This window comes from Prosopis cineraria, unplaced genomic scaffold (genome assembly GCF_029017545.1).
Source record: "Prosopis cineraria cultivar Desert tree isolate PC_DT_omini unplaced genomic scaffold, ASM2901754v1 PC5, whole genome shotgun sequence".
Classification (NCBI taxonomy): Eukaryota; Viridiplantae; Streptophyta; class Magnoliopsida; order Fabales; family Fabaceae; genus Prosopis; species Prosopis cineraria.
In genome coordinates, this window is record NW_026555336.1 from 3375718 (window position 1) to 3388143 (window position 12426).

Genomic DNA, 12426 nt, shown 5'->3' on the forward strand with positions numbered 1-12426 from the left:
ATTACTTACAATTATCTTTTTATTTAAAATAATTATATTTGAGACACTGTCAGTACTAAATGTGGGTTCTTTTCCAAACAAAAATTTAAATCTTGATTTATCACTTTGTAAAATATAAAAGAATAAATGCGGCTGAGTGTTACATCCTTTAATTTGTCATTCTTACAATACCTACTTCAATTAAAAGGTCCACGCTGAGCCCAAAAAACTATGGCCCTACACAATTAGATTATCATCAGTGTACGAAAGCCCAGATCTGCCTCTGAATATTACCGTTTCCAACGCAAACGGCTAATTGGTTCAAAGAAAAGCAAACGGATAAAGAGCGCGCGTCTTTGCCCATCTCTCTTGTTCAACGGTCACTAAAAACTACTAGCCGTTCAGTTTCTTTAAAACAGGATGCCATTGGCGTCTCCAGACAAAATACACAGTGGAAATTAAAGCTGTTCCTTGGGGAACAAAATAAATCAAAGAAGAGAAGGAAGAAGAAGACGAGAAGAAGAAAGTCAGAGAGAAAATGTTTATGCTTCTTCATTGATTCCCAGTCTCGGCAGGGATGAGTAACCCCTTCTGATCCTACGAGTTATCGTTTTCAAGATGAAGCCGCGCCAGTTTTTCAGTAAGCCTCATATTCTTCTCTTTTTCGCTTCTTATGGTTGTTGATCCCAGATTGTTGATTAGCATTTGAATATTCCTATTTTGGAGCTGTTTATATATCAGAGGGATGGAGCTCAAGCTCATAGCTCTGCAATTTTTTCGTCTCCTTTTGGTTGGTTTTCAATACGCACGCCTCCAATCTGGGTTAATGTTTACGGATTTAATTGGGCTATATTCAGGCTTCATTCTGTGCTCTAGTAAATGAGACAACTTGTGGTTCTCAGGTTCTCGGAATAGAGAAAGTGGATGTTTGCTTTCTCGAAGGGGATTTACATAGTACAATTTTCTCCTCTTCCTTATTCTTGTTTGAATCGCTACTTTTAAATGCTGATTCTGTTGCTGGATCTTTAGATTGATGACATATACTATTTCATTTTTATGTTTAACCTATGGCTGTGGAACAAAATATGGTCTCATATTTTCTGACCACCTAGATATGCCAAAAGTAGAAAATTTTCCCCTAATATTCTACTACTTCAATGCCTTTGTATTTCTTTACATTCAATTAAAAGAAAATGAGTAATATGTTACTGGGTATTTCAATCTGCATCATTAACTTAAATGTCCATAAACTGTTCTCTGTAGTCTCAGCTCTAACCCCAACATTTGTGCATCGATTTTTAATTCAAAAAGCAGCCATATTATTTCAATGTCTAGCAGCTACATTATTAAGGTCAGAGTCATTGGTATTTTGGGAAATGTTGAAACTGTTCAAGGACTTTAAAGTAAAGTGAAGGCTCTTTACCTGTAAGCAATGTATGTTGTTATTTTAATTATTTTGATTGGAGAGGAATGCCCGAATTTTCAAGTATGCAAGTGAGGGTGGATTTTCTGTATTGGGTAGAACAATAATTCTTGTGGCCTTGGCTTGTTTCTTTCTCCTTACAAGCAGGTTTCTAAGGGTGGCTTCACCATTCTCACTTAAGCTTCCATCAGAAAGTTATTCATGTTTTAATTTGGTCTTGTGAGAAAGAATTACTAAAAGATAACTGTGATAGCAATTAGCAGGCCAGTGCATATGGATAAATATTTCATGGATAGAACTATTCAGGTCATGTACTTGAAAGGGAGACAGTTTCAACTTTGCAGTTCCTAATCTAGTTTTGCATTGTCCCTTGTATGATTCATTCATATATGATGCCACTGTGAGGTACTGAGGTTAATCGTATCCTTTTCCTAGGCAAAGTTACATGACAAGACATTGAAAATGATCATTTTTGGCGGCTTCTTTTGATGGCTGCCCTTCCCAGGAAAAAAGAAGCTTCACCATTCCGTTAACAAACCAATATTTTTGTATTGTCACAGGTGTGGCTAGCCTTCTTCATGATGTGCAGATTAGATTAGTTCATTAAACTATGTAATGGGCAATAAGGTATGGGCATAATGTGTGGGATCTAGTGGTTGCTTATCATTTGCTTTGTTCATTAGTGTGTATAGGGGTGTTCACGGGACGGGACCGGGACACCCCCGTCCCGTGTCCCGTCCCGAAAAAAAGATCGAGACTGAATTTTGGTCCCGTGTCCTATCCTGTCCCGAAAGTCGTCCCGTCCCGCTAAGAGTCGGGACGGGACCAGGACAAGATCAGGATGTCCCGCCGTTCCGATAAATGAAATAATATTGAAAAAAGATTTAAATAATAATGTTCATTAAAATTTTAAATTATATAATTTATTAAGTTTAAAATCAAAATAACACAAGTACATAAATAACAATAATTTAAACTTAATTATTGAATTATATTAATCACAACTACATATTATAATAAAAAATACAAGTGATCTTTATGCTATAAGATTAGCAACAACAGACAAGTCAAACACAACATCAAATAATTGTTCTTTTACTTTAGTGAAGATGTACTAAGCTAATTACTCTTCTAAAAATAAGCAAGAAATAGGTTATAAATAAAAATTATTAAATAGATAGATATAAGAATAAATTATATTAATATAATTAATATATTATAAAAAAGATATTGTCAAGTTTACTCCATACCATTAAAATTATCAATATAAAAACACTTTAGTTTTAAATAAGAATTATAAGTATTAAAATTATAATTGATATAATTAATATAAGTATAAATTATATTAATATAATTAATATATTTAAAATAAAAAATAATATGTATAATATTCGGGACGGGACGGGACGGGACGTCCCGATGGTAATCCTGTGTCTCATCCCGTCCCGATTATTTTCGGGCCAGGACAAGACCCGTTTCGATATGATCGGGACAATACCGGACCAATCGAGATAGGTCCAGATTGAACACCCCTAAGTGCGTATCATTGAGTTGGTTATTATTTTTCTATATGCTTGTGTTACTCTAGCTTCTTTTATGCGAATCGTGTTTGTTTTCTTCTCTCCTTTTGTTTTTGACGTCAATTGCTTGTCGCCCAGAAAACATGAATGAAATTTGTGAAAGAAGATCGCCAAACGATTACGTGGTGCGGATACTTCTCCTCCCTCCCTCATTTGGAGATCGTTGAGTTGGTTATTTTTCTATATATATATATACACACACAAACGTACGCACGCATGTACGTACATGCACACACATACTCATTGGGATGGTTGATTCAACATTCAACATAGGTAAACAAATTGTAGGAATGATAAATTCAATCTATAATGAGATCAATGACTCAATATAAACACGCTTAATTTTTTTTTTAAATTGAAGTTACGTTGCATTAGTAAGTCAAACAACCAAACATAGTTTAATCCCAAAAAAAAAAAGCAGACATAAATCTTCTAATTTTATGTGTTTTTTGTTCTTTTCTCTAAATCTTCTCATACAGAAAGAATCTTTGAATTTAGTTTAAAATAAAAAAAACATTTTTTATTTATTTTTAATTTTGGTTTGAAATTATTCATGGCTAATTAATTAATTAGCGTATTTCAATCTTATTTATGTGTGTCAGATCTTTATTCAAAATCTTCTTACACGAAGTATTTAGTGTTGGTGGCATCGGCGAGCATCGGCGAGAGACGTGAGTGGCAAACCATGAGCTACTTAAGTCATGCCCGGAAGGATGCTGTCCTTAAGAACTATTTCAGCACATCAAGACAACGGACCAGCAGTTTTTCAGGATTAAACAAGCACTTCCTGCGGCAGAGCAAGGGAACAGAACAATAGAAACTAAATAACAAGCATAGGCGAACAGACGATCACAAGCAAAAGGCAGAGGGAGGAGAGAATTGCCGTGAAAACTCAAGAGGCTGGTACCGTTTTCTGTCAGCACCCAGGGCTATATATAGCCCGAAGATGGAGACACAAAGCTGGCTCATAATCACCGGTTAATGCTTCGGTTACACACATATTAAACAATAAAACGTACATGGATTAATGCTTCAGTTACACACGCTTCAAGTAGCAAAATGCACACGTCCATTAATTCGGAGACGTTTAGTGGACAAAATATTTATTAATTTGGAGACGTTTGGCAAACAAAACATTTAAGACATTATTCACAAAATTGATTTTTAGAAGAGGTTTAATGCCCAAAAACTGTCAAGGCCTCAAGTTCAAATTCAAAACAGTAAAATCAGATGTTTTTCGAATAAGTTAAAAATAATTAAATTATTTTTGTAAAAATAATCCGGTAAAAGGAACCCAGTGTCTTTTGAACTCGCGTGCAGAGGGGGCGAATTAGCTGATTTCAACTACGATTGCCTTGAGTTGGCTTGTCTCATGTGCGCGAGGCCACTTATCCTCCAAGCCCATTTTACTAGCCCACTTCATTCCTTAGTATATCACTAGGAGATTCTTTCTTTTAATCAATGTGGGACTTTGACACACACACACGCTTTTGACACACATACAACAATCCCCTATATGTGTCAAAAGGATCTATGTTCATCTGTGTTATTCACATGGAGGATAATCATTTCGAATTTAGTGTCTGTCGACTTGAACCAAACCTAGACTAATAATTATTGAACTTAGCACACAGAAAAGTCGATGTAATTTACTATTGAACCAACTGATCTTGACACACACACACTTTTGACGCACGTACAACAATATCCCACATGTGTCAAAAGGATCTATGTTCATCTGTGTTATTCACATGGAGGATAATCACTTCGAATTTGGTGTCTGTTGACTTGATCCAAACCTAGACTAATAATTATTGAACTTAGCACACAGAAAAGTTGGTGTAATTTTATTATTGAACCAACTGATCTTAAGTATGTGTTAGAGGTCTTATTAATTGGATTATCCCCACGGTCTTTGCTGTTAACGACGGTTTTGCACGTTATCGGCCATGTGCACGCCTAGTTTTAACACATGCTCTAAAGATTTCACCACAATCTTATAGGAGCGGCCCCACTCCATATTTATATAGGTATTTTTATCAAGTGTATCTGCAATAAATATGCCATCCATAAGGACTATGAAAACATTAAGAGCTTTCACTCAGCCTCCGTTCAATGCATTCTAACACTTGTTCTTACCCATTGAACCTTATTCATGTGATCTCCAATCACAAAGGTTGGGTTGCCATCATCGTTAATTTCAAACAGGCTTAAGTCCCATTCCCCTTGACATTTCAATAATAAATTTCTTCCCTAAGGGTTTAGTTAACGGATCCGCTAGATTTAACTCTGATCTCACATAATCGATTGAGATAACCCCATCTTTGATTAGCTGCCTTATAATATTATGTCTCAATCGAATATGTCTACTTTTGCCATTGAATGTCTTATTTTTAGCCATTGCTATTGCAAGCTAGCTATCACACTGATGGTGTGGGCTTTTCACCTATCGAAATACTTGCTAAAAAGTTTTTCAACCACTTAGCCTCAGTCCCAGCCAGCTCCATGACAATAAACTCAAAATCCTTAAGAGTGAATAAACATTGTTTGTTTTGCAGACTTTTAAGTTATTGCACTACCACTAAGGGTGAATATATAACCACCAGTGGATTTTGTCTCTTTTGAATCCAAAGTTCAGTTAGCATCGATGTATCCTTCTAATACAGCAGGAAATTTACTATACAATATACCATAATTCATGATACCTCTCCAATATCTTAAGACTCTCACCAGAGCCTCCCGGTGTTTACTGCCTGGACAGTAGGTATATCTGCTCAATTTGCCTACAACATAAGCTATATTAGGCCTAGCAAAGTTCATCAAATGCAACAGACTCCCAATAATCTGTGCATACTCAGATTGAGCAATTGGGTCACCCTTGTGCTTTTTTAATTGTACACTCGAATCATAAGGAGTACTCAGAGGAGCATTTTCAAGATATCCAAACTTTTTGAGAATTTTCTCAACATAATGTTTTTGAGAAAGCAAGATTCCATTTTCATTCCTTATGATTTTTACACTCAAGATTACCTTGGATTCACCCATATCTTTTATGTCAAAATTTGAAGAAAGAAAATTTTTTATTTCATTTACAATACATATACTAGAGCCAAAAATTAGCATGTCATCCACATACAAGCATATATCACACAATCATTATTTACTAGTTTTGTATAAACACATCTTTCTACTTCAATGGTAGAAAATTCACCTGTTGTCAAAATTTGATCAAGTTTCTCATGCCATTTGCTTAGACGCTTGTTTTTAAGCCATACAAAGACTTAATAAGTTTATAAACTTTATTTTCTTGCCCAAGAATCACACATCCCTTAGGTTGTACCGTGTAAACTTTTTCTTCCAAATCACCATTTAAAAAAGCAATTTTAACATCCATTTGGTGAACAAAAAGTTTGTAAATTGAAGCCAAAGCAATAAGAACTCTTATAAAAGAGATTCTAGTCACAGGAGAAAATGTGTCAAAATATTCTATATTTTTTTTTTAGTAAAACCCTTGGCTACAAGCCTTGTTTTATATTTATCAATTGAACCGTCTGGAAAATATTTTTTCTTAAAAATCTATTTACACTTAATAGTCTTAGCTCCTTGGGGAAAATCTGCTAAAACCCAAGTTTTATTTTTCCTTAAAGAATCAATTTCAATTTCAATTGCTTCTTTCCAAAATTTGGCATCAGGAGAAGAAATAACTTTATAAAAATTTAACAGTTCATCTTGCACTAGATAAGTATAAAAATAATCTCCAAAACTTGTTTCTTTCCTTTGCCTTTTACTTCTCCTTAAAATCAAATCCTCATTTAAATTTTGTTCAAACTCTGAATTCTCAACAGGTTTAGAAACATGCTTAATTTTTAAGGAAAAAATATGTTCAAAAATTCAGCATCCTTAGTCTCTACAATTGTTTTTTGGTCTAAAATATCATTTTTTAAAACTAAAAAATGATATGCTGCACTTTGTTGAGCATACCCAATAAACATACAATTGGAAGTTTTAAAATCAATTTTTCTCTTTTTAGGGTTAGGTAATAAAACTTTTGCAAGACACCCCCACAATTTCAAATGTTTTAAATTTGGGGTAAACCCTTTTCATAACTCATAAGGTGTTTTCTTTGTTTTCTTATGAGATATACTATTTTGTAAAAAACATGCAGATAAAATAGCTTCACCCCATAAGTTATCAGGTGCAGAAGAACTCACAAGCAAAGCATTCATCATTTCTCTTAATGTTCTATTTTTTCTTTCTGCAACACCATTAAACTCGGGAGAATAAGGAGGTGTTATCTCATGTATAATTCCTTCTTTTTTACAAACATCATTTAACAAAACATATTCTCTACCTCTATCAGATCTAACCTCTGCTTTATATAAAAAAAATTCAAAAGCCTCATCTTTGTTTCTTAACAAGTACACCTTAGTATATCTTGAAAATTCATCAATAAAAGTGATATAATATTTTTTACCACATCTAATCATAATTTGTTTTAAATCGCCTAAATCTGTGTGAATTAAAGATAGTAATTTAGATTTTCTTTGACTAGAAAAATGAGGTTTTTTACTTTGTTTAGTTTTTGCACATACTTCACATTTTCCAAAATCATTATTTTTAATTTCAGAAAGTAGTCTAAGTTGTTGCATCCTATTTATATAACCTTTACTAGTGTGACATAGTCTAGCATGCCACAGATCAAAGGAATCAACCATATAAACAGGCACATACTCAGAAGATTCAGTGTTATTCATTTCATCAATATTCAAAACAAATAGTCCCTGATTACAATACCCTTTGTCCACAAACACATTATTTTTTGCCATTACAATCTTGTCAGATTTAAATGACACTTTAATCCCAGCTTTCCCTAAAAGAGCAACTGACATTAAGTTTGCTCTAACTTCAGGCACATGTAGAACGTCGTTCAGAGCCAGAGTCTTTCCTGATGTGAGTTTTGAGACTACTTTCTCTTTTCCTTGAACTTTGGCAATTCGGGAATCAGCAAGGTAAATATGGTCTTCCCCTTCCTTTACATGATTATAGGAGGTAAACATTTCTTAGCTAGCACATATGTGCCTAGTAGCTCTAGAGTCTACCACCCATTTCTTCACATCAAAAATCAAGAGAGCTTGTGACACTACTGCAACAATGATGTCATCATCACTATCACTATCTCGTTGTACCAAATTTACATTTAGCTTTCGAGGCTTATCACGGTTTGCTCTCTTCCTACACTGTGCTGCATGGTGTCCTGGTTTACCACAGACAAAACAATCTCTTTTCTTTTTGAAAAAGGGGTTAGAAGCATTGGGTTTGTAATCAGATTTTTTATTCTTTTTGTCTTTAGTTTTAGGATCATACATCTTGTTGTGAGGCTTTATCTCCACCAGGTTGACTTTAGATGTCATTTCTCTAGTTCGAGCTGCACGTATTGCCTTATGATTGGTGTCTTCGATGATGATGTGAGTGATCAGGTCAGTCAAGGATAGCTGCTTCTATTTGGGTTTCAAGTGCTGTTTGTAATTAGACCAAGATTCTGGCAGCTTCTCAATCAGGATCCTAGCAACGAACTCATTTGGAAGGTTAATGTTTTTAGCACGAAGCTCCTTCAAGAGCTTATGATATTCATTGATTTGCTCCTTCATATCCTTGTTCTCGATCATCTCCCATTTGTAGTAGTTACCCATAATGAACTTTTGTTTACCAGCATCCTCAGTAGTGTACTTTGTCACCAAGGACTCCCATATCTCTTACAAGCTTCTTTGTAGACACAGTAGACATCGAACAAATCATTAGATAAAGTGTATTGACACACAAAGGACTCATGTAACTCTTTAGGCCTAATCAATATCAGCAGGGGGCTCAGATTGAGCAAGAACAGCAGCCACATAATGCATGTCAAGAACGGTGAAGACTCGTTCCTGCCACCGTTTGAAGTTCCTGCCGTCAAAGACTTCTATCTTTGATATGTCTAGGAACAACCTCGATAGGGGGACAGTAATAGTGGCAGGGACGTACTGGGCACACCTTCGGGAATGACATTCTTAGCACTGTTGGTCGCCATTGGGTTGGATAGTTCTTAAGATTGTTGGCAGCACCGGTGGGAGACGTGAGTGGCAAACCACGAGCTGCTTGAGTCGTGCTCAGAAGGACACTGTCCTTAAAAACTATTCCGACACACCGGGATGATGGACCGGCAATTCTCCAGGATTAAACAAGTACTTCCTGCGGCATAGCAAGGGAATAGAATAATAGAAACTAAATAACAAGCACAAGCGAATAGATGATCACAAGCAAAAGGCAGAGGGAGGAGAGAATTGCCTCAAAAACTTAAAAGGCTAGCACCGTTTTCTATCAGCACCCAGGGCTATATATAGTCCGAAGACGGAGACACAAAGCTGGCCTATAATCACCAGTTAATGCTTTAGTTACACACGCATTAAACAACAAAATGTACATGGATTAATGCTTCAGTTACACACGCCTCAAACAACAAAATGCACACGTCTATTAATCCAGAGACGTTTGGCTGACAAAATGTTTAAGACATTAATTCACAAAATCAATTTTTAGAGGAGGTTTAAAACCCAAAAACTGCTAAGGCCTCAAGTTCAAACTCAAAATAGCAAAATTCGAGGTTTTTTGGGTAAGCTAAAAATAATTATTTATTTAATTATTTTTGTAAAAATAACTCGGTAAAAGGAACCCAGTGCCTCTTGAACTCACGCGCAAGAGGCGAATCGACTGATTTCAATTGCGATTGCCCTGAGTTGGCTTGTCTCATGTGAGCGAGGCCACTTTTCCTCTAAGCCCATTTTACTAGCCTATTTCATTCCTTAGTATATATACACTAGGAGATTTCTTCTTTTTGTCAATGTGAGATTTTGACACACACACACTTTTGACACACATACAACATTTAGTTTGAAGTAAAGAGGTATAATTTTCATTTATTTTTAATTTTGGTTTTAAATTATATATGGTTGAATTATTTAGATATTTTTTCAAGTATTTAAAATTTTCTTAACTTAAATATATTTTTTTTAAAATTCTTACACACTGAGTTTGAAATGAAAAGGTCTAATTTTTCATGCGACAAAGCTGAGGTTCTCTCTCTTTTGAAAATTAATTTTTTTGTTGTTGCTCGGACTAGATGGACCTTAAGTCGGTCAACCAATACTAAGGGATAGTACAAGATGGGAAAAGGGACACTCTCGTCTTGAAATGATCAAGACAATGCAGATGGGATAAGGACACTCTCGTCTCATCCTATCCCAATAGGAGTTGGAATGGAATCTAGACATATTAGTAAGCACCCTTACTTACTTTAATTGTATCTTCAAATGACTAATAATATTCAATCAACACAAAGAATCATACTTCTATATATATGATTAATCATATGATGTGGCATGAAAATAGACTCATTAAATTAAATTTTAATTCCTCAAATTAATATCAATAATTATAAGAAAACATCTGGCAACTCACTTGGTTAGACCAAGTCCCATCCTAGCTATGCCCCTTTTCTATCCCGTTCCGACTAGGATAGGTTCAGGCTAACATTGACGTTCTCTCTCTTTTTAAAATTGTTTGTTTTTTTGTTGCTTAAACTTGATGGGTTTATTGACATTAATTTGTTTTTAAAATTGTTTTGCTAATATTTTGTTATTTGATATGTGTACTTGGCCCTATGTATAAGCTACAGCGTGATTTTTTAAGTAATATTTGATTTGTTATATAGAGACATCTTTAAAATTTTACATACTTTCATTCTTTTTATTTTTACATTGATATTGATAGTTTTACTAGACCCTTATATCAGCCAAAAAAGAAAAAATTACTTCTTTTTCCTTGCACTTTTCATGTTCATTTCGGCTTTGCATCCGAATTTTTTTAAAACTAAGTCAAGAAGAACAATTCAATTATTTTTTTTCTCTCTATCTTTCCCTTTCTCTTCTTCCTTCCATTTTTCTGTCAGGAAATACTCTTGTGTATAGCTTTCAACATTGAACTCCCCCTGCCCTCAAAACATCGAACTCTTTTTTCTTCACACACTTCTTTTAATTTTAACTCAAACGTTTTTCATACATTGTGCAATTATAACTTTTCAATATTGTATGATTGCAGGCTTTTCTAACGTCATTTTTTTCATATAAGTTTTGAGCCAAATGTAATCATGATACCACTTATTAGGGATTGGGACTTGTGTGTACAAATATGAGTTTTCAACCTTCTACAATTACAGGCTTCCAACATCGTCTTCTTCAAACGTGTGTACAATTTGTTTGGACTTCCAACATTGTTTTTCTCATGCAAAGCACAAGAAAAACCTACCATTTTTAGGATGCAAACATGTATGCAATTACGGGCTTCCAATGTTGTCTTTTTTATGTAGGTCCTGAGTGAACCTCAAACATGTTTGCATTTATGGGCTTACAATATTATGTAGGTCTCAAGTTTTAATTACAGGCTTTCAAAATTGTGCAAGTAAAACTTGATTATAATGTCACTTGTTAGGAATTACAACTCAATTATGAATTGTCAACATTATGCAATTACATGTTTCCAATATTATCTTTTTCATATAAGTCCCGAGTGAACCTCAAACATGTATGCATTCAAGGGCTTACAGTATTGTGCAAGTCCTAAGTGTTAAAGTGCGTGCAATTACAAGCTTTTAAAATTGTGCAAGCAAAATTTAACTGTGATACCACTTGTTAGGAATTACGACACAATTATAAGCTTTCTACATTATCTTTTTCATATAGGTCTTGAGTGAACCACAAATATGTGGTGCAATTATAAGCTTCCAATATTGTGCAATTATGGGTTTTCAATATCATCTTTTTCATAGGCTGGAATATTGTCCAACATTGTGCAAGCAAAACCTGACTATGATTAAAACTCAATTATTAGTTTTCAATGTTGTAAAATTACGAGCTTCTTATTTTTCACTCAAACATGTTTGCAATTACGAACTTCAAACATTTGTGCAATTATGAGTTTTCAACATCCTCATTTTCGTATAGGTTTCAAGTGAAACTCAAACATGCATGTAATTACAAGACCTAACTATGATATCACTTGTTAGGAAATTAAGACTCAATTATGATTTTTTAAGATTGCACAATTATGAGATTTCTATTCAAGTCTCAAGCCAAACCTATTATGCAATTAAAGGTGTATGCAATTCTGGGCTTTTCACTTTGTGCAAATATGAGATCAAACATGTATATTTCGGGCTTCTAACATTGTGGATTTATGCAATTACAAGCTTTCAACATTTTTTTTCATAAAAGTTCCAAGCAAAACTTGATGATATTACTTGTTAGAAATTGGGACTAAAACATCTATGCAATTACAGCTTTTCAAAATTGTCCAAGCCCATGGGACGGCGAAACTTGCACTGGAATTGCGAATGGAGCATAGCTAAGACAA

The 12426-nt window shown here is 34.5% G+C and overlaps 1 long non-coding RNA gene across 2 annotated transcripts; it reads left to right on the plus strand.

Annotated features, from left to right (window-relative positions):
- Positions 1 to 368: 368 nt before the first annotated feature.
- LOC129311396 (uncharacterized) lies at positions 369 to 5142 on the plus strand. 2 transcript variants are annotated; one of them, XR_008593289.1, is made up of 4 exons: positions 369 to 619; positions 1838 to 2029; positions 3061 to 3107; positions 3585 to 5142. It is a non-coding gene; the product is annotated as an uncharacterized LOC129311396 (long non-coding RNA). The 2 variants fall into 2 exon arrangements; XR_008593288.1 differs by lacking the exons at positions 3061 to 3107; positions 3585 to 5142 and having other exon boundaries at positions 1838 to 2081.
- The last annotated feature ends 7284 nt before the right edge of the window (positions 5143 to 12426 follow it).